The following is a 6,000-nucleotide window of genomic DNA, read 5'->3' on the forward strand; positions in this document are numbered from 1 at the left end:
ACAAGCCCTATTCTCTCACAGCATAGCAAGAAACTGGAATAACCTTCCCCCTAATCTTACCTCTGCTACATCGTCCAATATCTTTAAAAGCTCTCTAAAAGTCTACCTCATGAATAAATGGATATGCCCATGCATCATATAACATTCAAACATATCTCTTGTGACCACAATTTCTACTCTCACTGTCTGATATATATATATATATATATAGTATATTGTTTGACACTGTACAACAATTTATTTCAATCTGCTGAACTTTATTGTGAACTGTACATAATCTATACCTGAACATTTGAAGTGCTGAACTTATCATACATTGTACATAATCTATGTCTGATCATCTGAGGCTTAAACTTATTGTAATATTCTAAACTTATCAAAAATTGTACATAATCTATGTCTGAATATTTGATTTGTGAACTTATTATAAACTGGAACTAAAATGTATGGAGTTTTTCTCCCCGGGCCTCGCTGTAAATGGACCTGTGTCCAATCAGACTATCCCGGTAAACAAATGTAAAATAAAAATAAAATAAATAAAATATCCCTTTTGGGCTGTTGGTGCTCACTTGAAATCCATAAGGTTGGAAAGTATAACCCAGTTCAGACAGAATAGTAAAAACCATGTCACAAAACAGTGAAATTCATTAATGTTTCTGGTGTTTTGGGTCAAAAGTGTAACCCATCCTGTGCAGTTCCCTTTCAAAAGGTATTCCTTACCATGCAGAAGCAAAAATAATTTGGATATTAGCTGACTATGCCTTGTGAAATTTTTTGTTTTTGTTTAGTTTTGAGGTATCTCACGCCAAAACATCAGCAACAGGGGTACAAAATCATTAAAAACAAACTTGATGGCAAACAGTACAAATATCTTGGGTTAAAAACCTCAGTTCATACCAAATACTAAAAAAAGTGTTCATTATACTTATATAAATATGATTACACTAAGTATTATTAAAAATACATACTTTCAGTCAATTTATTTGTCCACCCAAAACATAAAAACTACTGGTAAAAAAAAACATAAAAGATAAAAAAATGTATATTTCCCAAGTGACAATAAATGACATGAAATAAAAAGATGAAATTTACAGTGTGTGTGAGGGAGCACATGGCAGGTAGGGATGTTTGCTACTGTCAGTGGCTACAAAACTGCACCTTGGTAAGTTGGTTTAATTAAGAAATTAGTCACAAAATAAATATTAGAAATATTCCCTTCTTTCCAGTTTTTAAAATGACTGAGACAATTCTTGATTTCAGCAAACTGCTCTTGCAGGACATTATGAAATGGTTGTCCTAGTGTTATATTTCAACAATTCAAATTCAAATATAACTTTATTTCTGTAATTCTAAAACTGACTTCTAGATGACTTTTCTCTGTGTGAACAATTTCTGAATAACGTCTACTGTAGCTGTTACATTCTTGAGCTCTTGAATCCAGTCTATGTAGCTCGTGTGAAAACCCAGATTGCACTCCTCATAAAGCTTTGGTCCTAAATGTGTCACAGATCAGGTCTCCACTTTAAGAAAGTCACAGCAGGACCATGCATAAAAGGCGAAACATATCTGTCACCATACTCTAGAATTAATACATTTAGAAACTTTTGTGGTTGAATGTTCCAAATTTCCAGAAAAAAAAAGAGGCATATAGCCTAAGAAAGGCATAAATCAAAATGTCTATAAAGAACAAATTATCTGCGAGACAGACAAAGAAAGACAATGGAAATCCAGCCTTAATCATCAGGTTCCATTTACTGCAGTTTAGATTTCATATAAAATATATAAGCAAAAGGAAAACATTACTCACCCCCAAGTACTGCTGCTGAAGTTGTGAAATTCGTGCTTGTGCTTAAAATTCGTTATGCAGGATTTAAAAGGTTAGTCTAACTCTCTGTGTATGCATGAGTGTGCCTGTGTGAGAATGTATTGAATGACATGACCAGACAGCCAAGGGGGTGTTGAAAAGTGGGGGGAGGTGAGACTTTACAATCAGGGCTAATTATTCCAGCTGTCACTTTTTTCTCTGAGGCCCCCCTCCAGGTCCTGCATGCTCTGTTAATCTCTCCAAGACCCTTTATGGAATTTATTAGTTCTTTTGTGCTTCAGATGGAAGTGAGCAGACATTCTTCACAGCAGAAACAGACTTGGCAAATTTTTTGCATTACTTCTCATTTCAGCTTCTCCATCTGATGTCCCAGATGCCTTCCTGTATTGGAGTTCTGCATGTAGTGTTAATCATGAAAAGGGCAGACACATAATTTGACTGGCAGACATTCTAATAAGCTTTCAGATTAACTGCCTGTAAAACCCACAAGTGTGCTTTCTTAATTACAAACACTGTGAAACCATAGTCCAGTAATGGAAAAAATAACACCTGTCTAAAATTCTTTGTATTCTAAGAAAAATCTGGCTGGCAGGCATTTAAATTTCTAAAATTTCACAAGGTGTGTCTGTTTCAGACAACAAAGAACATATTATACTTATTCAGAGTTCAGGTGGAAGTGTCGTGTGTGTGTGTGTGTGTGTGTGTGTGTGTGTGTGTGTGTGTGTGTGTGTGTGTGTGTGTGTGTGTGTGTGTGTAGGATTTGAATCACATTTCATGTATTCTGTTTTGGTCACTGGTTGGCTTTGTATAGACTCAGCAGTAAAATGATGTAAACATTAATTGCTGATTCTCATCCAAATCATAATGTTCTCAAATCCTACAACTTCCCCTTCCTTCCCCGAGTACTACCAGGATAGCATCCTTCTCCTGCTATGTCCATATCTGGCTTATCTATTTGATTAAGGAATAGAGAGGGTTTTTACATTATCAACTGAGTGTATACTACTAAATGTGGGAAGAGCTGAGGAAAAGGCATTAAAACTCATATGGAACTGTAGACGATAGTAGCTAAGAAGTGTTGGCCGTCTAAACTTGTGTTTTTCTATAAAAAAGGAATACATGACAGATTCTAGCCAACCATCTGGCCATCTCCATAGTTCTCTTACAACTGTTCACTGACTTTTTGTATTCCCTAACCATGTAAACCTTATAAAATGATAACTTCCTAAGGAAGGCTTTAACATGCAGACATTACCCTTTTTTTGACAAAAAAAAATTGTTTTGCTTTTGATCATATCTTATCAGAAACTACCAAACAATAATATAATTGTGTTACAAAATACTGATTTGTAAAAGTACTGAAACAACATAAAACCACTGAACAATGAAATTTCTTGCTGGCACTGAGTGGAAGTGAATGCTAAAATCTTGTTATGCAATTCACAATATGCACAAGCAATCTGCAGTTTTACTCTCTCTCTCTCCCTCTCTCTCAGAGAGATTTTTATGTGTGTGCTCATAACCCCATGTGTCAGTGTTTGTGCGGTGGTAACATCAGAGGGAACGATACCAAGTAGATGTTAATTATCTTTGTAGAGTCCAAGCAAAGTGATTACGTCTAGCCACATGCTTTGGTGTACCCAACAGTTTAAGAACCTTTGTTATTGTTGTAAAAAGTTGTCAGAACTAAAACTCAAAGAGGCCACAGATTACATTTTGGACAAGGAACCCAATAACTCCTGTGACAACAATGATATTATGTTGCATTCCTGCTGCTACAATAAATCAGTAACTGCTTTTATTAAGTATTCCCAATTGAAAGAGTGGTGATAAGAGATTTATGAACTCTAAAATCTACAAGTTTAGAAATTGAGTTTTTTACTTTTTTTTGTAGGGACTCACAGTAAGACATTGTCTGGTTCGATTCTCAGCAAGACGTTGTCCGGTTCAATTCTCAGCAAGAGCATCTTCTGTGTAGAGACATGCGTGAATGGGCATACCTTCGTGGAAGGTTGTGCGTCAGGGCTGGCAACTCAGCACGTAAAAATCTACTGCCAATCATTAGTGGACCGGAGTTCCGCTGTGGTGACCCCTAACTGAGAAAAGCAGAAAGACACAATAAAAACAACTTTTTTTTGTGGGAAGGGGCTATGCTTCCTGAACTTATGACAGCTAGAAATGCATATTGCTTATCTATGCATACAACTCTGCTGTCTTTGCAACTCAGTGTGTAAAGGATGAAAAGAGCAAAGTATCTTTATTTTAATTATGAAAACAGCAGAGTGCTTTAGCTGAGGAAAAGTAAATAATTTCTGATACTTTTTACTGAAGCGGATGAATTGCTTTTGTTCAGTTTTGATCAAAATCCATATACTTGTATTTTTTGCTGATGGTGATCTAGAACTGCCATTTCATAGAGACAACACTCTGAGATCTCTGACTTTTGGCAGTCTCTACAGTGAATTTCTTTGTTTTTGAGAGCATATTCAGCATCTCCTCACATGGGCTAGTTATTATGAAGATAAAGGTGAGTAAGGAACATCTTTGGTCTTTGAAGTGTGTACTGCGAATAATGAGGCTTTTGGCATCATGATTAGTACCTCCAATCATATTACATGCTTTTCCTAGTTTGAGGTATAAATCATTCCCCTTCCATATATGAGGCATGTACAGCAAGATTTATGAAATTTGACCAACCTTCTACTATTCCAATATATAAGAAAACATGATGTATGGTACCATCACTCCAGTTTTGTGTTTTGTACCATATAATACCATCCATCAAAGGCAGCTCGTGTAAAAGTCAAGTATGGAAAGCTCAAACTTTAAAATGCCAAATGAAAGAACACAAACTCTTTATTATCTGAAGGAATTTTATATTAGCAACACAATTTTGCCCTTTTCCTTTTTCAAAGAACACACACACACACACACACACACACACACACACACACACACACACATATACACACACTCCCACACAAAGATATGTATATATATATATATATATATATATATATATATATATATATATATATACACGTTTTTCCTCTAAATGATGAAATGCTTTGCTGTACTTGGAACGAACCACAAAAGGAGGGGGAGTGTCAATATTCGTCAAAGATACCCAGGTTGGTGGCACAGCATGAAACATCAGAGACTATCCATGTGCAACTAACAGTGGGTAAAACTTCCTTTCAGTTTATAGCCTGCTACAGACCACCCTCCCAAACCCAGGAACCCCATTCAGCCTTCCTGAGAACACTAGAAAATATGAAGGTCTCTTCAAACACCATTATATTGGGCAACTTCAACTACCCAAACATAGACTGGGAGCATTACTCTAGCTCCAACACCCTAGCCCAAAGGTTCCTAGAATTTATAAACTCAAATGCTATGGAACAACTTACCACTCCCACAAGAGGGGAAAACATACTGGACCTGATCATCACCAACATGGGGGTTCTATGCTCCAGACCAGAAATGTATCCCTCACTGGTAAGATCAGACCATAAACTAATCTCACTGGATATTCACATCCTGACCCCACCCCCTGCCCAGAAAACCACAGTGAAAAACTTCTCTAAAGCAAATTTCACACTGCTCAAAACCGAGGTGGAATCCTTCAAAGCCCCCGGGCCTGTGGAAAATGCGGCCCAGACCGCAGAATCCTTTATAAACGCATTCTATGAACACCTTCAGGAATGCATGGATCATGCAATCCCAAATAAAACCAAGACCCAATCCTCCAAAGGCAGGCATCCTGTCTGGTGGACCCCAGCCATAAACAAACTATACAATAGAAGGAAGAAGCTACTACATGATAGAGCAAAATCTCAAAAAGGGAAGGCATCTCTGATCAGTATTAGCAAAAAACTACGGGCATTCATAAAATCGTCTAAGGCCAGCTTCGAGAGAAAAATTGCACAGGACACTAAGGATAATCACAAGGCTTTCTTTAGTTATGTTAGGAACCTGGGTGGGAATTCCCAGATATGCTCAGAATTAGTCCAAAATGACAAAAAATACACCGAATCCACAGACATTGCCAACATCCTAGCTGACAGGTTCAGCGGAAACTTCTCCCTCCCCCCACCAAAAGGGCAAATATCTATCCCAGCAGAGTGCTGCCCCCCTGACATCTCAGATGCTCAGGTAAGAGCTGCCCTCTCCAA

General features: G+C 37.3%; 1 protein-coding gene across 2 annotated transcripts in view; it reads right to left on the bottom strand.

Annotated features, from left to right (window-relative positions):
* The window catches only part of LOC122806466 (opticin-like), a 264,467-nt gene extending 262,293 nt beyond the window's left edge, over positions 1-2,174 (bottom strand). Inside the window, exon 1 of one of the 2 annotated variants that reach the window (XM_044076931.1) lies at positions 1,808-2,174. The gene's annotated coding sequence lies outside the window, so the exon portion shown is untranslated. The remainder of the gene's footprint in view (positions 1-1,807) is intronic. The other variant, XM_044076932.1, reaches the window with a different exon arrangement.
* Between the last annotated feature and the right edge of the window lie 3,826 nt (positions 2,175-6,000).

This window comes from Protopterus annectens, chromosome 7.part0, assembly GCF_019279795.1.
Source record: "Protopterus annectens isolate FY-2018-M chromosome 7.part0, PAN1.0, whole genome shotgun sequence".
Classification (NCBI taxonomy): domain Eukaryota; kingdom Metazoa; phylum Chordata; order Ceratodontiformes; family Protopteridae; genus Protopterus; species Protopterus annectens.